The sequence below is a fragment of the Scyliorhinus torazame genome, chromosome 1 (assembly GCF_047496885.1).
Source record: "Scyliorhinus torazame isolate Kashiwa2021f chromosome 1, sScyTor2.1, whole genome shotgun sequence".
Lineage (NCBI taxonomy): Eukaryota > Metazoa > Chordata > Chondrichthyes > Carcharhiniformes > Scyliorhinidae > Scyliorhinus > Scyliorhinus torazame.
The window spans coordinates 407,620,255-407,643,962 of record NC_092707.1 but is presented as its reverse complement, the minus strand read 5'-3'; the positions used below and the strand labels follow the sequence as shown (position 1 = coordinate 407,643,962).

The 23,708-nt window shown below is 48.5% G+C and overlaps 1 protein-coding gene across 1 annotated transcript in view; it reads left to right on the top strand.

Moving 5' to 3' along the window:
* LOC140428227 (butyrophilin-like protein 2) overlaps nucleotides 1-23,708 on the top strand; it is a 100,723-nt gene that overhangs the window by 56,145 nt on the left and 20,870 nt on the right. The window lies entirely within an intron of this gene.

The window sequence follows — 23,708 nt, the reverse complement described above, 5'->3', positions numbered from 1 at the left end:
CCAACGCTGGAATCACCACCCTTCATCTCTCTGCCTCCCAAACTCTCTTCCTCTTCTCCTTCTAGCCCCTCAAACCCGCCTCTTAGACCGAGCTTTTGGCTAATCTATTCTCTTTCTGGCTCAACAGCTGTATCTGCTTACTGTGTTAATGGCGTTAACTAAGTAATACTGCGTTTTTTTACATTATCGTGGTGTCATGGGGAATTTTAAAAAGGTTCTGACTTTTTTGAACATGAAATAATGCATGAAATATAATCCAGTGTCGGTAAAGTTTCTGAGAGATCCCGTGCTCTGGTAAGTGATCTCACAATACCTTGTATCATTGCACCGGATAATACAAGCTCAGCACAGAGACTGACTGTGAAATGAAACATTTGGGTGTGGTGTCAGTGTGTTGCTGATCATTGAGGGAGTCCGATTGCTGTGGAACATGCACTTTTACATGCGTGTTGTGGTATGGATAGTGTTGGTGGAGTCTCCAACGTTCTTTCCATCACATGGCTGACCAGGAGAGTCTCCCCCGCTCTGAGCGCCAGCCCTGGTGAGTTTGGAAGGAATTTGCAGGTCGATAATCAACCTGTTTGGCCGCATTATGAACGTACCCACCTTGCCCGTCAAGTCCTAGGGTGGGACTTTACTTCCATTCGCCCCACACAAATGCCAGGCAATGACCATCTTCTACAAGAGAGGATGTAACCATCGCCCCTTGACATTCAATGGCAACACCACCGCGGAATCCCCCACAATCCTGGGGGTTACCATTGATCAGAAACTGAACTGGACTAGCCATACTAATACTGTGGCTACCAGAGCAGGTCAAAGGCTAGGAATACTACGGCGAGTAACTCACCTCCTGATCCCCCAAAGCCTGTCTACCCTAAGTCAGGAGTGCAATGGAATGCACAGAGAGTCGTGAACACAGCCCAGCCCATCACACAAACCTGCCTCCCATCCATTGACTCCATCTACACCTCCCGCTGCCTGAGGAAAGCGGGCAGCATAATCAAAGACCCCTCCCACCCGGCTTACTCACTCTTCCAACTTCTTCCATCGGGCAGCAGATACAGAAGTCTGAGAACACGCACAAACAGACTCAAAAACAGCTTCTCCCCCACTGTCACCAGACTCCTAAATGACCCTCTTATGGACTGACCTCATTAACTCTACACCCTGTATGCTTCTTCCGATGCCAGTGCTTATGTAGTTACATTGTAAACCTTGTGTTGCCCTATTATGAATTTTCTTTTATTCCCTTTTCTTCCCATGTACTTAATGATCTGTTGAGCTGCTCGCAGAAAAATACTTTTCACTGTACCTCGGTACAAGTGACAATAAACAAATCCAATGCTCTCCACTTGCCTGGATGAGTGCAGCTCCAACAACACTCAGGAAGCTCAACACCATCCAGGACAAAGCAGCCCACTTGATTGCTCCTCCTCCCACAAACATTCACTCCCTCCACCACCGATGCACAGTGGCAGCCGCGTGTACCATCTACAAGCTGCACTGCAAGGTTCCTTAGACAACACCTTCCAAACCCATGACAACTACCATCTAGAAGGTCAAGAGCAGCAGATACCTGGGAACCCCACCAGCTGGAGGTTCCCCTCCAAGTCACTCACCATCCTGACTTGGAAATATATCGGCCGTTCCTTCATTGTCTCTGGGACAAAATCCTGGAACTCCCTCCCTAACAGCACAGTGGGTGTACCTACACCTCAAGGACTGCAGCTGTTCCCGAAGGCAACTCACCACCACCTTCTGAAGGGCAACTAGGGATGGGCAATAAATGCCGGCCTAACCAGCGATGTGCCCACATCCTGTAAATGAATTTATAAAAAAAGAACACCGCTTCTGGCTCCGAGTCAGGGGCATTACCCATTACGCCACAAGGCCTCCTATTTAAATGTGTTGTAAAATTGAAATAAAACACCAAAAATACTGAGGCTCCGAAATAAAAATACGCACACAGCAGGTGAGTCAGTGTTTGTCACGAGAAGGAAACAGGTTTTTTTTTTGAGTATTGAACCCTTTCATTAGAGGTGTAATTGAAAATCTAGACATGGCATTTTAAAGCTAGACAGCTAAAATTACAATCTTTAGAAATATACAGGGAGTTGGAGGTGGGCGGCGAGAGGGTCTGTTCACCAAGATGATAAAAACAGATCCACACGAATGCCCTGTGGGAAGGAATTCTGTCACGTCTGGCCAGTCCGTGTCTAAATGTGACTCCAGCCCCACAAAAATGTGGTTGATTCTTAACTCCCCGCTGGCATTGCCCAGCAAGGCATTCAGCTATTAACAAAATCCACCATCAGTGTTAAGAAGAAGGCCTGCCATCACCTTTTCCAGGTAGCTAGGGGCGGACAATCAAGAAGCTGGCCTTGCAATGATGCTCACGTCCCCAGAATTATATTTTAGATATACACCAGGTCATCGTCATTAGTCAGCTAATGACAAAGATTTTGTGACTTGCACTCACCTCCTCCAAGGCAGGAAGTTAAGCCCTGGGCTGTATTCTCCAATCCCGCGGCAGAGTCTACACGCCATTGTAAATGCCGTTACGTTTTACGACGGCGTGAACGGACCCCTCCCACGTCTAATTCTGGCCCCTCCAGGGGGCCAGCACGGCGCTGGGGCGGTTCGCGCAGCTCCAGCTCCAGATCCCGGCGCCAACTGCACGCCGCGGCATCGGAGCATGCGCAGTTGCGCCGACGCCAATGAGGACATGCGTGCATGCACAGTGGCCTCCTTCAACGCGCCGGCCCCGACGCAACATGGCGCAGGGCTACAGGGGCCGGCGCGGAGGAAAGGAGGACCCCGGCCACAGAGGCCGGCCCGCCGATCGGTGGGTCCCAATCGCGGGCCAGGCCACATCGGAGGCCCCCCCACAGGCCACCTCCCGACCCTTACGCGCCGAGGTCCCTGCCGGCCCAGAGCAGGTTAGATGGGACTCGGCCCTTTACCTACAGCCGCTCGGCCCATCTGGGCCTGGGAATCGGGGAGGGGGGGGGGGGGGGGGGGGGGCGGCAGCAGAGAACGGCAACCACGCCTGCATCGATGGCGCGATTCTCCGCACCGCGATCGCGTGCCGACGGCGTGGCCCGTTTGCGGGGATTCTCCGGCCCCGCCCCCTGCGTTTGGAACTGTTGCCACCCTTTTTTATTGATTTGTTGGGTGGAATTATCCACGGCCAATGCCCAGTCTAAGTCACGGGGCAGGAACTGGCAGTGTTTCTCGCTGTGGAGGGCGGTGGAAATCTGCACCGAACCATCTGATACTGACCTTATGCAGTTAATTATGCTGCTGAGGGTTTCCTGGCCTACTGCGTGGTCTGGCGGACTGGGTTCCTGATCGTTCTCCACAGAGCACAGGTGCTGTCTGGGGAGGTGGGTAAGGGGGTGAGGCACTGGAGGGCACCAGCAAACGTGCTAATGAGGTGCCTCTCTGAGCCTTATCCTTCCATGTGCATGTGCTCCTCTCTCTGGGGGTGATACCCCCGAACCCCTGTGGACAACCTGCTATCAATCGGATGGCACACAATCCAATGGGCTATTTGTAAGAGTGGGAGCAGGAGAAAGACCATATCGCAACAGTCACATGTACCCTCCAGCACAGAGACACACACCTTGGTGGCTCCTAGATCCAGTTCAGGCAGGTCTCACATTCTGGTGGTCACGCCACGGGCAAGTGGCCGCGGCAGGGAGTTGCAGGGTCAGCCAAGCTGACCGGCATGTGGGAGGACTGCTGGGGAGGCGGCATCTGAGACATCCAAGTCGGATGATGAGCCTCTGGGATAGGCCTGCGCTAGATGCTGGGAAACGGCAAGAGTTGGTGGGGGGCGGGGAAGCACATCAGGCAGAGGTGTCGGAGGCCCTCTACCAGGGTACCCTGTGAGACAGAGGAGTCCGTGTTGTTGATGGCTGAGGAAGTGGTGCTGATCTCCACACACATTAAGATACCTGTAGCTTTCGCAATGGCTGTGAGAGGTGGGGTCAGGCAGGGACGCTCGAGCACCCAAAGGGAATGAGGAGTGGCGGTTCGACACCCTGGGACCTCCAGTTCGGATTCTCGAGAGTGTGTGGCCCTTGTGAAACCCCTTCAGCTTCATCCTCTGTGACCACCGAGGGAGCAGCTGCACCCACAACAGGACAGCTGAAGCAAGCCAGGCTCTTCAACCCTCGCGTCTCCAGGGGTTGGCTGGCAAGGTCATCAAAAGCAGCAGGGCAAACTGGTCAGCAGGCTCTGTCCACCCCTGCTGCAGATATCAGGGGAGCACCTAGAAGAAGTGGTAGAGAATGCAAGATCAACAAGTTTTGATGTTGTGTGTGATTGCATGGGTGTGCTTTAATCATGCTATGACACTTTTATAGCGTGCACTTGTACTTTAATGAGGTCTGAAGTGGCTTACTTGTGATTCCTATTCCTTAAGCCTTTGTACCCCTCACCCCAGCATCTTCAGACAGCCCAGGCTGGGTCTGTCCCAGGAATCCGGCATGTTCAGGACACGTGTGATCCATGTGCAAGGAGTCTCCTACACACACTGAGCCTTTGTTCATCACACTCATCTGGCCCAAGGCACCAGCATTACAAGTAGCAGGAGCTGGGGACCCCTTTCACTTGTCCAGTTGAGATGACCTGCCACCCTGCCCTCTCCTGCTGACCCAGCATCTTGAGATCTCCATCCACAAGGCTCTTCATATCTGCAAGCGGCCATGGTTCATTTAACATTTAATGTGTCGTCAAATACTTTTACCCCTGCGCCCCCACCCCCCGGTGTAACATTTGACCTTCTCTTTAACCTGTCCCCAACACCCTCTGTCCCATGCAGAGGAATTTCCACACCCCATACCTGCCCCAGAGGCTCACCACCTCAAACAGTGCATTAGCCACCACTCGTTCTGCTGGACCCTGCCCCAACAACCCTCAGCACCCCCTTACTGTCATTGCTGAACCCTCTCCCATCCTACTGGCTCCCACAGTCCCCCTTCAACCCACTGCCGCATGTGGTGATTCATGCTCGCTGGAGCCCTCCATCTTTTGATCTCTGGTAGCTGCCTCAGGCCATCCCCTGGGTGAGTGCCGACATGTCCATGCCACGTTACCCAGGCATGGTAATATCCCGGTGTAATATCCCGCTGGCATCGTGGGACAGTTCCGGTCTGGCTTTCACCTGCATTCTATTAACGGGATGCAAAATGGCTTCACCGGCCTCTGAGTGTGCAGACTCCACGCGGACAGTCACCCGAGGCCGGAATTGAACCCGGATCCCTGTCGCTGTGAGGTAGCAGTGCTAACCACTGTGCCACCATACCGCTCCTGCTTTGTTTTACTTTACAGCCAGTGACACAATGTAGGAAGCACAGCAACCAACTTGCACATCACAGCAGCACTGTAGTAAGGTACGGATAATCTGTTTTATTGATGTTGATTGAAGGATGAATATTAGCCAGGCGAATTCCCCTGCTCTTCTTCAATAAAGTAACCATGGGATCGTTCCCGTTCATCCACGAGCACAGACGGCCTCAGTTTAATGTTTCTTCTGAGAGATGGCGGCCCTGTCAATGGGGAGCACCCTATTTCCTGCGCTCTGATTGCCCATCTAGATTGTGTGCTCAAATCCCTGGCGTGGGGCTTGAACCCATAGCCGTCTGGCTCGGAGGGGAGAGAGCTATCCATTCACCCACAGCTGACACCTTGTCCTCAAAAAGGCTCCTGTTAGCAGTTCCTAATTAAGTGCCTCCTCTATTTCTATCCTATCCAATTTCTCCACTGAGACCTCGGCAACACCCTCCTCTCGAGTGAAGACAGATCAGCAGTTATCTAATTAAGAGCGGTGAAATCATAGAATTTACAATGCAGAAGGAGGCCATTCGGCCCGTCGAGTCTGCACCGGCGCTTAGAAAGAGCACCCAACTTAAGCCCACATCTCCACCCTATCCCAGTAATCCCATCTAACCTTTTTGGACACTAAGGGGAAAGTTAGCGTGGCCAATCCACCTAACCTGCACATCTTTGGACTGTGGGAGGAAACCGGAGCACCCGGAGGAAGCCCACACAGACACGGGGAGAATGTGCAAACTCCATACAGATAGTCGCCGGAATTGAACCCGGGACCCTGGAGCTGTGAGGCATAATAATAATCAAATGGTTTATGCATGTCGGGAGGGCATCTAAAGGGCTGAAGCAGACGTAGCAATGCTTCAGGAGACACATCTAAAGATTATTGATCAGACGAGATTGAGAAAGGGGTGGGTTGGTCTGGTGTTTCACTCGGGGCTGGACTCCAAGACCAGGGGGGTAGCAATATTAATCAGCAAGCGGGTGGCGTTTGAGGCTGTAAGAATTGTGGTAGATATATTATGGTGAGTGGGAAGCTGGAGGGTGTACGGGTGGTGCTTGTAAACGTATATGCTCCGAACTGGGACGATGTGGGATTTATGAGACGGGTGTTAGGCAAGATCCCAGACCTAGAGTCTCATGGCTTGATCATGAGAGGGGACTTTAACACGGTCATTGATCCCGATCTGGACCGGTCAAAATCCAGGACTGGAAGGAGGCCTGCGAAGGAGTCGAGGGGTTTTATGGAGCAGATTGTGTGTGGGGGGGGGGGGGTGTAGACCCGTGGAGATTCGAACGGCCGAGGGCAATGGAGTTTTCGTTTTTTACTCCCGCATTGATTTTTTTGTTCTAAGCAGTGCTAATTCCGAAGGTGGTGGGGAAGGAATGTTCGGCAATTGCAGTCTCTGATCATGCCCCGCATTGGGTGGATTTGCGGTTGAGTGAGGAGAGAGGGCAGCGCCCGCTCTGGAGACTGGATGTGGGGTTGTTAGCGGACGAAGCGGTCTGCGGGCGGGTGAATAAGTCCATTCAGAATTACCTGAATACAAACGATACGGGTGAGGTATCAGCACCGGTGGTTTGGGAGGCTCTGAAAGCAGTTGTAAGAGGGGAACTAATTTCGATCCCATAGAGAAAATTTGGAACGAGCAGAGAGGGAGAGATTAGTGGGGGAGATACTTCGAGTGGATAGGAGATATGCGGAGGCCCCGGACGCAGGGCTACTGAGGGAGCGTCGGAAACTACACGCAGAGTTTGAGTGGTTGACCACGGGGAGGGCAGTGGAGCAGTTGAGGAAGGCAAGGGGGCGGTCTACAAATATGGGGAAAAGGCGAGCAGGATGTTGGCGCACCAGCTTAGGAAGAGAGAAGCGGCCAGGGAGATTGGGGGAGTAAGGAATAGGGAGGGCAACGTGGTCTTTGACCCAAGGGGGGTGAACAACGTTTTTAAAGAATTTTAGAGCAAATTATATGAGTCAGAACCCCCGCCTGGTGTAGAAGGGATGAGGCAGTTCCTTGATCAGTTGAGGTTTCCGAGGGTGGAAGAGGACCTGGTCGAGGGGCTGGGGGCCCCGATTGAAGCAGAGGAAATTGTTAAAGGACTGGAGGGCATGCAGTCAGGCAAGGCACTGGGGCCGGATGGTTACCCGGTAGAATTCTATAAGAAGTTCTCAGAGGTGTTGTGCCCGCTGCTGATGAGGACCTTTAATGAGGCTAAAGAGAGAGGAATCCTCTCCCCAACGATGTCGCAGGCCTTGATTTCGCCCAGCCTTAAACGAGAGAAGGACCTGGAGCAATATGGGTCATCTAGGCCAATCTCGCTTTTGAACGTAGATGCCAAGCTGCTGGCTAAGATTTTGGCCACTAGGATAGAAGACTGTGTCCCGGGGGTGATAGGGGAGGACCAAACCAGATTTGTTAAGGGTAGACAGCTCAATGCTATCGTTCGGAGGCTTTTGAATGTAATTATGATGCCCTCAGAAGGAGAGGAGGCGGAGGTGGTGGTTGCGATGGACGTGGAGAAGGCTTTTGATCGGGTGGAGTGGGAGTATCTTTGGGAGACGCTGGGAAGGTTTGGTGAGGGCTTCATCGACTGGGTGCGATTGCCCTACCAGGCGCCAGTAGCGAGTGTGTGCACGAACCGGCTGAGGTTGGGGTACTTTACGCTACACCGAGGGACGAGGCAGGGGTGCCCCCTCTCCGTTGCTGTTCGCTCTGGCTATAGAGCCGCTGGCCATGGCGCTGAGAGCATCAAGGAAGTGGCAGGGGCTGGTTCGGGGTGGGGTGGAGCACCGGGTTTCGCTGTACGCGGACGATCTGCTCTTGTACATTTCGGACCTGGTGGAGGGGATGGGGGAAGTTATGCAGATCTTGGAGGAATTTGGCAGGTTCTCGGGGTACGAATTGAACATGGAAAAAAGTGAATTGTTTGTGATCCAGGCAAGGGGGCAGGAGAGGAGACTGAAGGAGCTGCCACTCGGGGTGGTAGAGAGGAGCTTTCGCTACCTGGGAATACAGGTGGCTCGGAAATGGGAGGCATTACACAGACTCAACCTAACCTGGCTGGTGGAGCAAATGGAGGGGGACTTTAAAAGATGGGATATGCTCCCGTTATCGTTGGCAGGGAGGGTACAGACCATGAAAATGACGGTCCTCCCCAGATTTTTGTTCGTCTTCCAGTGCCTCCCCATCTTCTTCCCCAAGGCCTTTTTGAAGCGGGTAAACAAGGTTATTTCGGGCTTTGTGTGGGCGAATAAAACCCTGCGGGTGAAGAAAATGTTGTTGGGGGGAGGGTGGGTTGGCGCTGCCTAACCTCTGCAACTGGGCGGCGAATATAGCGATGATTAGGAAGTGGGCAATGGGGGAGGGGTCGGCATGGGAGCGGATGAAGGCGGCGTCATGCAAAGGCACCAGTTTGGGAGCACTGGTAACGGCAGCTCTGCCGTTCTCGCCGGCCCGTTACTCCACTAGCCCGGTGGTGGTGGCAGCATTGAGGATCTGGGGGCAATGGAGGAGGTATAAGAAGGTAGAGGTTGCGTCAGTCTGGACCCCGATTTGCAATAACGACAGGTTCGCGCCGGGCAGGATAGATGGCGAGTTCTGGAGCTGGCAGAGAGCAGGAATTAGGCGGACGGGAGATCTATTCATAGACGGGAGTTTTCCCAGTCTAAAGGCACTGGAGGACAAGTTCAAGCTGCCGCTGGGGAGTGTTAATTATAGACCACTTCTCTTTATACACACTGACTCACCTGTTTATTTCCAGTTTTCTTTGTTGGTTTTATTTATATACACAGCACAGGCTGAGATGTTTTGTTGCTTCAAATCATTTTGAAAGAAAGTGTTCGGGTCCCAGCTTCTGATTGCAAGTTTTCCAGTTATTTCAAGTTTAAAACCATGTTAATGGTCCTGCAGATCTATGCGCAGGTGCACGTTTGTGTGGGTGAGAGTTTTGGTTTCTAGCTTTGGGATAAACAATGCGGAGGAGAGAAACGGCCTTCGGGATTGATGAAAACAGTCAAACTCAAGACAAGATGAAACGTGACGAGGAGAAGTGTGAAGTGATGTGTTTTGGTCGAAGGGACGAGGAGAAAAGATATAAAAATGAAATGGTACAATTTTAAAGGGGGTGCAGAGATGGAGAGACATTGGGGCAAATGTCCACGAATCTCTGAAGGCAGTGGGGCAAGTTGAGGAGACTGTGGGAATCTTAGCTTTATCACTCGAAGCATAGAGTACATAAAAACAAAGTTGTTCTAATCCGTTAGAAAACGGCTGGAGAAATGTAATCAATCATGGGCAAGGCGCTGGAGGAAAAATGTGAAGGCCTTGATAAGGGTTTTGGAGAGATTTATTCGAGCAGTATCAGGGCTGAGAAACTTTAGTTCTGTGAGGTTGGAGCAGCTGAGATTGTTCTTCTCAGCCGATGAGAAAGAGAGCATGGTTCTCGGGGAGTGGGCATTGCTGGCAAACCTGGCATCTAGTCTCGATCTTTGTAGCAGTGTTGAGTGGCCTGTCTAGCAGTTGGAAGCCACCACATTCATACAGATGCTGAAAGGCTGATTCTATGCTGCGGAGTGCAGGTTTGGAGGGAGAGGGGGGGGAGCGCGGCCGTAGTTTAAGGATAAGGGGTTGGCCATTTAGGATTGAGATGGGGGAAGTTGTGAACCGTGGGAGTTATCCATCCCAGAGAGCTGTGGACGTTTACACAATGTATATATTCAAGCCCGAGATCGATAGATTTTTGGAAACTTGAGGGCGGAGGCCAAGGAGTGAATTTTGTGGCCCCTCCCACCAGTGAGCTCGTGCCCCCACCATGATGGTGCCAAAAAATTGCACCGTGTGAATCGGGGGTTGTGGGCATTGTGCAGGAAAGGGGTGACAATGAAAGTTCAGCCATTATCTATATGATTCCCTCCTGTTCCTATTTCCTGGGTACTTGAGCTCAAGCTGGGTCAGGACAAGAGTGAAGTCGTAGTTTAGTTACAACAGTTCAGTTTCTTAGCCAGCTATTTATTTTGAAATTCCTGAGACTAAATTAAATTCTCAAAACAGTCCACGGAGTGATTTAAACTCCTCTTCTCCTACAAATGGTTGGCACTGTTGCTTCACAGCTCCAGGGTCCCAGGTTCGATTCCCGGCTTGGGTCACTGTCTGTGCGGAGTCTACACGTTCTTCCCGTGTCTGCGTGGGTTTCCTCCCACAAGTCCCGAAAGACATGCTGTTGGGTAATTTGGACATTCGGAATTCTCCCTCGGTGTACCCGAACAGGTGCCGGAATGTGGTGACTAGGGGCTTTTCACAGTAACTTCATTGCAGTGTTAATGTAAGCCTATTTATGACAATAAAGATTATTATTATTAGCCCAAAAACAACCACTAGGTTAGATAGTGGGATAGATATTAATTGGAACAACAAAGCTTAATCGCTATTCTCCGTTACAACCCTAACTGCAAGACAAGTTCTGATCTAAGATCAGAAAGTTCTTTTTGATACAAACTGATTAATACATAAATTGGCCTCTGGCTGAATGAGGGATGGCAAAAGCTATGGAGAAAGGAAATAATTGGAGACAGTGATGGGACGGTTCTGTAGAAGGATGAGTTACACCAGCTGAATGAACCATGTCCTATCCATGAATTGCAAACAAACTAACCTGAGCTTTTTCAACAATAACAACTTGCATTTTTAATTTGATAAAACGTCACCCACAGGTGCATTATCAGGCAATATTTGACAAATGAGCCACCAAAGATGATGCCAGAGTGGATGACCTAATGTTTGGGGTAGGTTTTCAGGGACCTGGAGGGGATATTCCAGAGCAGTGACAGCCTGCAATGGTGAACAAAGGGAAGAGCGCAGAGATCTTGTAGGATTGAATGCTGGAGGTGGTAATTAAGATCGGGCGGATGTGGCCATTTAGGGATTCGAACACGAGGATAAGAGATTTGAATTTGAGGCGTTGCTGTGCTGTGAGCAGTATATGTGGATCCTGAGGGTTCTGGACAGAGAAACTTTGCTCTCCTGAAAGGACTGAAAAATCAGAGGGTGCAGATTTAATGTAATTTAAGCAGAAGCCTAAGGTCTGGAATGCACTGTGTCAAGGTGCAGTGGGGACACGTTCAATTGAAGGGAAAATAAACTTATCTGAAAAGGAAGAATGTACAGAGTTATGGGGAAAAGGGCTGGAGAAAAGTGAACTGCTCATTCGGAGAGACTGTGCACATGCAATGGTCTCCTGGGATCAGTGAGCATGGCGAGGAGGAATGGCTGCTCCCTTTGTCTAGAGTTTTGATCACGCCAGCATTAAAAAGAGAGGTTGAATATTAAAACTCATTAACAATCTGGATGCTGCTTAATCTGCAGACATTTTTTCTGAAGCATGGATGAAAAATACACAACTTCATAGAACAATGCAACACAGAAAGAGATGTGTCTCACGGTGTGTGTGCCAGCTCTTTGACCGAGCTAATTGTAGTTGAAGATAAAAGGAAACGAATCATAGTCAGCTGTTGATGGGATTTGCTCAAATAGGGAATTGGATATCTTTTGATTGACTGGGGAGGGAAGTTCAAAGATCACGGGGAGCCCAATAGATTGGCTGACTTTGTGCAGTTTGAGCCAACACAAAAACCCTTGTTGGTTTAATTAGCATGTAGGATGTGACCCACTCCCCCTTGTGATCATCTAAACTTCAGATAATGGGAAGAATAACACTCTTACCAAACTGTTGTTTTGACGTTATTAAAAGTAACATCTATTAAAAGTAACAAATAAGCAGTAGCCAAGTAATGTACAGAAGGTCACACAATTGTTACAGAACTTTAAACTCGCTCGCACTTAGAATGGGAAAAACAACAGTAGATGTTGCTAGCTTTGCTAATGATCCTAAGCTGGATTGGTATGGCAACATGGTTGTAACAATGCACTCCTGGCCAGCCTTGCCATGTTCCAGAATCTAAAACTCACTCTGAATTCCCAGACTTGTAACAAATCCTGTTCAGCAACATCTCAATTTTAAAATTCACATCCTTAATTATAATCTTTAATGAATGAAATGAAATGAAAATGAAAATCGCTTATTGTCACAAGTAGGCTTCAAATGAAGTTACTGTGAAAAGCCCCTAGTCGCCACATTCCGGCGCCTGTTTGGGGAGGCTGTTACGCTTTATTATCACAAGTAGGCTTACATTAATACTGCAATGAAGTTAGTGTGGAAAAAACCCCAGTCGCCACACTCCGGCGCCTGTTCGGGCACACATAAGAAGAATTCAGAATGTCCAAATTACCTAACAAGCACATCTTTCGGGAGTTGTGGGAGGAAACCCATGCAGACACAGGAAGAACGTGCAGACTCCGCACAGACGGTGACCCAAGCTGGGAATCGAACCTGGGACCCTGCTTAATTCCCTGCTTAATTTCCCCATGCGTCGCTGCTCCCTATTTTGATAATCCCACCCAATCTTCCAAGACATCTATAGTCCTTCAAACCTGGACTATTGTGCATCTTCAGCAGCCTAGGTCCTAATCTCTGGAACTCAGCAACGATCCCCGCTCCCATCCTCACTCTTTCTACCTCTCTTTCTTTCTTTAAGATGCGTCTTAAATGCTCTCTCTTTTCACTGATAAATTGGGGCAATGGGACTGAATGGACTGCTACTGAGAGCTGGCATGGATTTGAATGGGCCAAATGGCCTCCTCCTGGGCCATGATGATTCCATGACTCTAACCTGAATACAGTTCTCCAGAAGGAATGTTTTAACAAAATTATCCCTTGGTTAAAAGCACAACAGGTTCCCCTGCAAGTTCCTGCCCAACGCCAACTTGGTTTGGAAATATATCGGCCTTTCTGTCGCTGGGTCAAAATCCTGGAACTCCCTCCCTAACAGCACAGTGGGTGTACCGACACCTCAAGGACTGCAGCGGTTCAAGACGGCAAGTCACCGCCACCTTCTCGAGGGCAATTGGGGATGGGCAATCAATGGTAGTCTAGCCAGCGGCCCACCCATCTCATGAAAAGATATATACAAGATGATCAGGTTTTGTAACGAGACTGTGACAAATTAAACTCTGATTCAAGTTGGTTATGGAGAAAGCGAGCAAACCAGGCTGGAAAAAAGCTGCTCATCGAGCAAATTTTTGAATTTCCTGATAACATTCCAAGTGCTTCGGTAAGATTAATTTAAATTGACCAAACATTCCAAATGTGACCACATTCCAACTCCTAACAGAAGACTTTTTAGATTGCTTTCAGTTACAGATGGGGATAACTAGTTCACGATGCAGAGAGAGAGTTGGGAAAGGCCGTGCAGACAGTAAATATTTGCAAGATATAGCATCGTCTGAAGCGAGAGAAAATCAGATAACATTTCAGGCCAACCACCTTTTGTTTCGAGCAGTGCAGGTGAAAGGTCGCTGGCCTGAAATATTAACCCGACATTGCTTAAACTGCTGAGTATTTCCAGCATTTTCTTTGTTTTTATTTCCGATTTTCAGCAACTACAGTGTTTTTCTTTTGAAACGTTCACCAGGTTTTCGATAAGAAGGAAGATATCCTTCAGGAAATAAAGAGGAATTAATCCTGGTTAGATTAATATTTTTGAAACTCCATAAATTAATTCCTCAAAAGATGTACTTGCATTTATTGCCCATCTCAAGTTGCCTTTCAGAAGGCGGTGGTGAGTTACCTTCTGAACCCGCTGCAGTCCTTGAGGTGTAGGTACACCAACAGTGCTGTTAGGGAGGGAGTTCCAGGATGTTGTCCCAGCGACAGTGAATGGTTTGGTGATATATTTCTAAATCAGGATGGTGAGTGACTTGGAGGGGAACCTCCAGGTGGTGGGGTTCCCAGGTATCTGCTGCTCTTGACCTTCTAGATGGTAGTGGTCGTGGGTTTGGAAGGTGCTGTCTAAGGAACCTTGGTGAGTTTCTGCAGTGCATCTTGTAGATGGTACACACGGCTGTCACTGTTCGTCGGTGGTGGAGGGTTTGAATGTTTGTGGAATGTTTATACGCAAGGGCAGCACAGCACAGTGGTTAGCACAATTTCTTTACAGCTCCAGGGTCCCAGGTTTGATTCCCGGCTTGGTTCACTGTCTGTGTAGAGTCTGCACGTTTTCCCCCTGTTGTATGCGTGGGTTTCCTCCGGGTGCTCCGGTTTCCTCCCACAGTCCAAAGATGTGCGGGTTAGGTGGATTGGCCATGCTAAATTATACTTGGTGTCCAAAAAGGTTAAGTGGGGTTACTGGGTTGTGGGGATAGGGTGGGGGTGTGGGCTTGAGTAGGGTGCTCTTTCCAAGAGCTGGTGCAGTCTGTATGGGCCGAATGGCTTCCTTCTGCACTGTAAATTCTATGACAGAACATCCCAAAGCATTTTACAGTCAAAGAAGAGCTTTTGAAAGACTGGTAGCCAATATGTGCACAGCAAGCTCCCACAAACATCAGCGTCATCATGTGTTTTAATTCTGTGATTAAGGGTTACATGTTGACCAGGACAATGAAGAAAAACGCCAACTGCTCTAAGAAACAGTGGCTCTCGGATCTTTTTACACAGAGAGTAGCTATGGCCTCAGTTTAACCTCTCATCACAATGCTGGCACCTCTGACAGTACAGCATACCCTCAGAACTGCATTGTAGTGTCAGCCTGGGAGTGGAACACAGTAAGCGTTCCAGTTCTTGATTCCCTTGTTGGGGGGAAAACAGGTCCAGACTTGAGAAAAGATGAGTGCTCGTTCTTTGTTGGGGAGTTTAAATAATTTGTTTAAGCTCCCTGCAGGAAATCGTTCCTTTGAACACAAGAGACTGTATTAACCCGCTTTGATGCGTTGGACATCTACCCGATCCAGAAAATGTGACTGGGTCAGTGAAGAGCACCCTCGTCTCTGGGTTGGAAGATTTCTTTAAAAATAATTGGGTAGCACAGTGGTTAGCGCTGTTGCTTCACAGCTCCAGGGACCCAGGTTCGATTCCCGGCTTGGGTCACTGTCTGTGCGGAGTTTGCATGTTCTTCCCGTGTTTGTGTGGGTTTCCTCCGGGTGCTCCGGTTTCCTCCCATAAGTCCCGACAGACGTGCTGTCAGGTGAATTGGACATTCTGAATTCTCCCTCTGTGTACCCGAACAGGCGCCGGAATGTGGCGACTAGGGGCTTTTCACAGTAACGTCATTGCAGTGTCAATGTAAGCCTACTTGTGACAATAAAGATTATTTTTTTCAAAATTATGGACTTGAGCACCACTGGCTTGGACAACGTTCATTGCCAATCCCCAATTGCCTCCTTGAACTGCCAGAGTCTGTGGTGTAGGTACAATGCTGTTAGGGAGGGAGTTCCAGGAATTTGACCCAAAGACAGTGAAGAAACGATTGACATACTTCCAGGTCAGGGTGGTGAGTGGCATGGAGGGGAACCTCCAGGTGGTGGTGGTCCCGGGTACCTGCGGACATGGTCCTTCCATACGGCAGCGGTCACAGATTTGAAAGATTGTGGGTTCAAGCCCGACGTCAAAGACATGAACACATACTAACACTTCCAGTGTAGTATTGAGGGAGTGCGGCACTGTCAGAGGTGCCTTCCTTTGGTAGAAGTGTTTGAAAAATCTTGTTTGAATAAGCTGCAGTCTGCCGGTGCAGGCGAACGTGAAGGATTCGTGGCATTTTTTTGAAAGGAGAGCTGGGGAGTTCTCTCTGGCCACCGCTTATCCTTCAGTTGATATCACAAGACCAATTAGTTGCAGAGAAAGCAAATAAACGAGGTTACAAAATAGCTCCTAATCATCACATCAGGTTTCTGAATGTCCTGACGACAATCTAACAGCTGCCATGAGATTAAATTTACCAAACGGTCTTGTGAACATTGTGAGCAGGAATAGGCCATTCGTCCCCTTCAGCTGCTACATGGCTGATCTGACAATGGCCTCGACTCCACATCCACACCACCCAGTGAAGAATCCATCTATACCTGCCTTTAAAGATATTCCGTGACCCGCCGCTTACTGCTCTCGGGAGAAGCAAGTTCCACAGACTCGCAACACTCCGAGAAAAACTTTCACTTCATATCCAACTTGTGTGGGAGATCCCTTATTTTTAAACTTGTGTTCCCTATTTTTAGAACCATAGAATTCTTAAAAGCAGAAGGAGGCCATTCGGCCCATCGAATCTGCACTGACCCTCTAAAAGAGCGCCCTACCTAGGCACATTCCCCCACCCGAACCCTGGAGCCCCACCTAACCTGCGCATCTTTGGACTGTGGGAAGAAGCCGGAGCACCCGGAGGAAACCCACGCAGACACGGGAGAATGTGCAGACTCCTCACAGACAGTGACCCGAGGCCGGAGTTGAACCGGAATCCCGGGCGCTGTGTGACAGCAGTGCTAACCATTGTTCCATCGTGCCACCCACTCGGCATCTACCCTGTCCAACCCCTCAAGATCTTGTATGTTTTAATAAGATCACCTCATTTCTCTCAACTCTTTCCTCATATTAAATGACTGATCCCTGGAAAGGGACATTGAGTGAAGCAAGTCTGAACTGCTTCTAATGCATGTGTATCCTTTCTTCTAGTACATGACTAAAACGTCACACACTGCTCCAGATGGGTCAAGGCCCTATACAACTGTAGTGAAACATCCGTACTTATCTATTCCATTCCCTTCACTAAATTACATTTGTCTTCCTAATCACTTGCTGTACCTACAGACTAATGTTTAGTGCCTTGTACCTCCGGGTTCTGCAATCTTTCTCGATTTAAATAATCTGCTGCTCTTCCATTCTTGCTGCCAAAATGTACAAGTTCACATTCTACCAAATCTTTGTCCACTCACTTAACCTATCTGAAAAAAACTCACTAAAACCTATCTAAATCCATCTGCAGACTCCTTGCATCCTCTTCACAACTTATAACTTTGTGTCATTAACAAATTTAGAAATAATACATTTGGTGCCTTTATTCAACTCGTTGATTAAATTGAAAACAGTTGAGACCCCAACACTCCATTTGTTACATTTTGCCAACCTGAACGTCATCCACTTTGTGTCTAATCTCTACTTCCTGGTAGCTATTAAATCCTCTATGCGTGCTAATATGTTACCCCTACATCATGAACCTTGTTCTGTGTAATTTCAAAATGTAACAACTGCTCACGGTGGGATTTGACTCTGTTCTCTAGGATTATTAGTCCAAAATCGACCACTAGGCTATTGTGTCCACCAAGTGGGATAGGTAGTAAATGGAACGACAAAGCTTAAATCACTATTCTCAGTTACACCCTACCCAACTGCAAGACGAGTTCTGATCCGAGATCAGAAAGTTCCCTTTCATACAAACTGATTGATTAATGCTTGAATTGGTCTCTGGCTGAATGAGAGATGACAAAAGTCATGGAGTAAGTCGGGAAATAATTGGATACAGTGATGGGACGGTTCTGTAGAAGGATGAGTTACATAAGCCAAATGGTGTCCTTCATCTGGGGTGAACCATGTCATATCCTGAATTGCAGACAAATTAACCCGATTTAATAAGGTAATCAATTTAAATCTCGTTTCTATTTGTGGGATCTTGCTGTGTGTAAATTGACTGCCACATTTCCTACATTACAACAGGGGCTACACCTGAAAAGTACTTCATTGGCTGTGAAGTGCTTTGGGGGATCCAGAGGTTTTAGAAAAGAGAATAGAAGTGTATGTTCTTCCTTCACTACATGCATTATTGGCTGCTTTGTAATGTGGAGCATCGCCACCAGGCGTGGGTTCAGTTCCTGTACCAGCTGAGGTTACACATGAAGGGTCCCGCCTTCTCAACCTTGCCCCTCGCCTGAGGTGTGGTGACCCTCAGGTTAAATCACCACCAGTCAGCTTGCCCCCCCTCAAAGGGGAAAGCAGCCTATGATCCTCTGGGACTGTGGGAACATTTACACTTTTTATATTGTAACACACACCCACTATTGAAATGATCCCAGCTCATGGTATCGCTGGAAAAGTCAGATCTCAGGGTGGAACCCAGCTTGATAGATCCCAACTTTTATTATTTGTTGTTTTCAAACGGGGTGGGCAGCTACAGTCACAGAAATCGGCCAATGAACTTGTAACAAAAGAAAACATTTATTAAACAAAAGATTAAATAATATACTACTGCTTCACCCATAACTATACCTTTATAGATTTGTAAGGATAACAGAAGTTACAAAATCCAATTTGTATTCTTAATAATCGCAGTAAGCCCACAGGCCAATAAACCAATAGGTGACCTGTGGTCAGACACACCACACTCTGAAACCAAGTGATAGCTGTCACTCCAAACAGATGCTATGGATCTCTTATCAACCCCCCCTTCCCCCAGACATTTCTCTCAGTGAACGAACTGGTCTCACTGTCTTTCACATGGGGGTTTCTACTCTTTGCTTTTGAATCTTCTCCCAACCAATGTTTTCCCTCAGGTGCTTTCCACAGTGATCCACCTCCAGGGTTTCCATCTCTCCTTCTGATGTTCCTCTCCCCTGGATCACCATGTGCATTCAGGCTTTGCCTTCCACACACACTCTCAGGTACTCAGCTGTACCAACAGAACACCACTGCTCCACAGGCAATAGTCAGGAGTTACAGACCTTCAGTTGTCTCCTTGGACCCCGGGCTTCTCACAGACTCATTTGCTTTAAGTTTGCTTCCTGCAGCTTTCCGACTTTGAACCTTCCTGTGTTCCTCACTCCTAACCTCAGTGAACAGAATCTGTTCCAGACTCTTGTTCTTGGACTGGAGTGCCTTCCTTTTCCTTTAGGATCTGCTGTTTCGCTGTTCCCTCTCCCAGTCGACTGATGACAGCTTAATATCTCCTTTTGAGGTCCAGAACTTACTCACCATTCAGTGTTACTTTAAACTTAGAGCCACTCATCTAAGATTCTTCAACTTATTTTCCACATCAGTCTGCTCGTGTGTCCAGTTAGATTCGAACTTCTGCCTTCACCTTGGCACATAATAATCAACTGAATTTAACATTGCAGTCCTATCTCTGGGTTCCCCTGTCTGGATTTCCATTACTAGGCAACAAAACAGCCCCCCCCCCCCCCTCCTTTGCCTTTGTCTTTAACTTCCCTAAGCTATTTCAAGAGTCATAAAACCTCATTAAAAATACAAGTCAGACAAAGAGCTCCAGACCCGCTGATTCCACTCTGAAATGAAACTAGAGCCAGGTTTAACCTTATAAGTCCCAAAATAAAGAATGTAAATTGACTTGAAGCTAAAACTTATTCCTAATACACACAAATAAAAATATTACGTGACTATCTATTTCCTAACACGATATACACCGAGACATTTCCAATCCCAGTTGATGTTATAACTGGACAGGAAGATCCCAGTGTGGAGCCCTGGCTCGAAAGACTAACTTTTACTTTTTTGTTACAAAACATGGAGGAACAGAGTCGCAGGATTGCTAATTACTTTTAACAAGGAAAAATAATTTATTGAACATTTGATTGCGGTACAATACTCCTTTATTCCCCCCTTAGCTTCATTGATATACACTGATTTTAAGGTTAACACTAGTTTATAAAGTATATCTTAAGCTAAAGGTAGTATTAGTAGATAGTCAGTGCACTTACGGACTATGGTCAAATGCACACTCTGCTCTGAACACGAGTTAGTGGATTTATCCTCAAAATGCCCCCCAGATGAGTTTTATACCAGAATCATAGAATTTACAGTGCAGAAGGAGGCCATTCGGCCACTGAGTCTGCACCAGTACTTGGAAAGAGCACCCTACCTAAGTCCACACCTCCACCCCATCCCTGTAACCCAACAACCACCTCTAACCTAAGGGCAATTCATCATTGCCAATCCGCCTAACCTGCACATCTTTGGACTGTGGGAGGAAACCGGAGCACCCGGAGGAAACCCACGCAGACACGGGGGGAACGTGCAGACTCCGCACAGACAGTGCCCAAGCGGGAATCGAACCTGGTGCTATGATGCCGTAGTGCTAACCACTATGCTGCCTTGATGCCCAGAAGCTGACATGTCTCACTGAACTACGGCATCTACACGAGTGAATTCAAATTCCCTTTTCAAAAAGACACATTTTCAAATCTTTGTTTAAAAAGGCTTTCCCTCCGAGGCATCCATCAAGGATTTGCTTCCAGGTTTTGCACCTTCCCACTTCAGCATTTCTTTGTCCTCACAATTGCTTTAACTATCGATTCTCAGACTGTATTAAAGTGGCATCAAACTTTTGATTTGCTTCTGAAATCTGCTTTCCCCACTTTAAATCTTAAAGAGCAACTGTCTCTTTAACTCAGTTTATTCTCAACTCTGCCTATATTGACCAGTCCTCTGTTCTAGTACTTTTATCATCCGGCTTCTTGGAAACTTTTCTTCAGCTCTTTGACTTCCTTAACTAGCTGAACTTTAGCTCTCCTCGCTTGTTTCCTTAACCATTATTCCATGGTATGGGTTTCTTCCAGCAAAGCTGAGTGAGATATTCCCCCTCAAACTCCCCAAACCAACAGCAAAACAAATTCAGCTAAAACCAAATTCAAAATGTCTTTCTAACATTAGCCCCCCATTGCTTTTTTTTAAAGCTTTTCTCATAGTTATCAATATAAATCCCTTAAAACTACCTTTGTTTTCCTAACAACACTATATATATATATATATATATATATATATACACACACACTGTAACACAATCTGAGGGGCAATTTCTGTGTGAGCAGCCCACAGGGACACTGAATCGTGGGTTTGAAAGTCATGAGTCAGTTTCCTCTGATGTTCTTCCCCGCAGTACTTTTCACAACTTGTTTATTGAGCAAGCATCCGCAGAATATTAACCTTGAAGATTTAATTTGTAAATGTACTCTTCGGAATTTCAACAATAAATGGGGAACCTAAGGGTCTAGAAAGCTTCTAATACTTTCAGGCTGCAGATTTTTCTTTGTTTCTGTACTGTTCCTGGATTGTTTTGTGATGTGTCCTGCATGAGCGATCTCGAGTTGGATGGCCCTGTGGTGTTTTTAAAACTGGGGTTACCTCAAGGTCAATACATTATTCGACCGCTTCGTACAGAAATTATTTGCTGCAAACCAAACCCAGGTGGTGCCTATTATGTGGAGAATTACAGCCCAGTGTTGGTCCTGTGGAATATGCAAATCCACTTCACAGACAGATTCAATACAGGGCGAGTTCTTTAAAGATTAACGGGAACAATATCATGCTTCCATTGATCAAAGACCACAGATAACAGCCCAGCCACCAAAAAGCAGCTGGCTCCTCAGTTAGCCTTGGGGCCGGGTTTGAAAGATTCCGCACTTCTAAGGGTGGCACCACGGTAATTGACGGCTCAGCTGACCAATGGGGAACTGAGATTAGTGTGATTGATGGATGACTGGCCTCATTCACAAGTCTCAGGATTGGAAACAGCAGCAGCTACAGTGCAACCAGCTGCAGCCGCTACAGTGTAACCGGCAGCAGCCGCTACAGTGTAACCGGCAGCAGCCGCTACAGTGTAACCGGCAGCAGCCGCTACAGTGTAACCGGCAGCAGCCGCTACAGTGTAACCGGCAGCAGCCGCTACAGTGTAACCGGCAGCAGCCGCTACAGTGTAACCGGCAGCAGCCGCTACAGTGTAACCGGCAGCAGCCGCTACAGTGTAACCGGCAGCAGCCGCTACAGTGTAACCGGCAGCATCCTCTACAGTGTAACCGGCAGCATCCGCTACAGTGTAACCGGCAGCATCCGCTACAGTGTAACCGGCAGCATCCTCTACAGTGTAACCGGCAGCATCCTCTACAGTGTAACCGGCAGCAGCCTCTACAGTGTAACCGGCAGCAGCCGCTACAGTGTAACCGGCAGCAGCCGCTACAGTGTAACCGGCAGCAGCCTCTACAGTGTAACCGGCAGCAGCCGCTACAGTGTAACCGGCAGCAGCCGCTACAGTGTAACCGGCAGCAGCCGCTACAGTGTAACCGGCAGCAGCCGCTACAGTGTAACCGGCAGCAGCCGCTACAGTGTAACCGGCAGCAGCCGCTACAGTGTAACCGGCAGCAGCCGCTACAGTGTAACCGGCAGCAGCCGCTACAGTGTAACCGGCAGCAGCCGCTACAGTGTAACCGGCAGCAGCCGCTACAGTGTAACCGGCAGCAGCCGCTACAGTGTAACCGGCAGCAGCCGCTACAGTGTAACCGGCAGCAGCCGCTACAGTGTAACCGGCAGCAGCCGCTACAGTGTAACCGGCAGCAGCCGCTACAGTGACAGCGTCCTGTACGGGGAGGGGGAAAGAGTCCAGAAGGCTGTGTGGGCATGCTCGCTCTTTACCCAGAAGGCAGTGTGGGCATGCTCGCTCTTTACCCAGAAGGCAGTGTGGGCATGCTCGCTCTTTACCCAGAAGGCAGTGTGGGCATGCTCGCTCTTTACCCAGAAGGCAGTGTGGGCACGCTCGCTCTTTACCCAGAAGGCAGTGTGGGCACGCTCGCTCTTTACCCAGAAGGCAGTGTGGACACGCTCGCTCTTTACCCAGAAGGCAGTGTGGGCACGCTCGCTCTTTACCCAGAAGGCAGTGTGGGCACGCTCGCTCTTTACCCAGAAGGCAGTGTGGGCACGCTCGCTCTTTACCCAGAAGGCAGTGTGGGCACGCTCGCTCTTTACCCAGAAGGCAGTGTGGGCACGCTCGCTCTTTACCCAGAAGGCAGTGTGGGCACGCTCGCTCTTTACCCAGAAGGCAGTGTGGGCACGCTCGCTCTTTACCCAGAAGGCAGTGTGGGCACGCTCGCTCTTTACCCAGAAGGCAGTGTGGGCATGCTCGCTCTTTAACATTAGAGCAGGTCTGTTCAGGAGTGAAATGGGCAAACACTCATTCACACAAATCTGAGATCTTTGTTGCCACTGCAAAAGTTTGTGCATGTTGGGAATCGATTAGGGCTTGACTGGGGTTGATAGATTGTTAGGCAAGGGATAGGAATTCTGACCATAAGACATAGGAGCAGAATTAGGCCATTCGACCCATCGAGTCTACTCCGCCATTCAATCATGGCTGATATTTTCTCATCCCCATTCTCCTGCCTTCTCCCCATAACCCCTGATCCCCTTATTAACCAAGAACCTATCTATCTCTGTCTTAAAGACACTCCGTGATTTGGCCTCCACAGCCTTCTGCAGCAAAGAGTTCCACAGATTCACCACGTTTAAATCGAGCTGAGGTGGCTTAGGTGGTCTACGTTTTGCTGGTGTCTGCAAATAAAGTATTTTGGGCCCAGTTCAATCCTTCACTGCCTCACTATCTAGAATTAAACTCCATTCTCTTGAGAATTTCTCTCTCAGCCCACTTCGATATTGACACCAGATCAGGTGGGCCAGTTGTTGTCTATTGTTAAACTAGGAGGAATTTCTTCAGC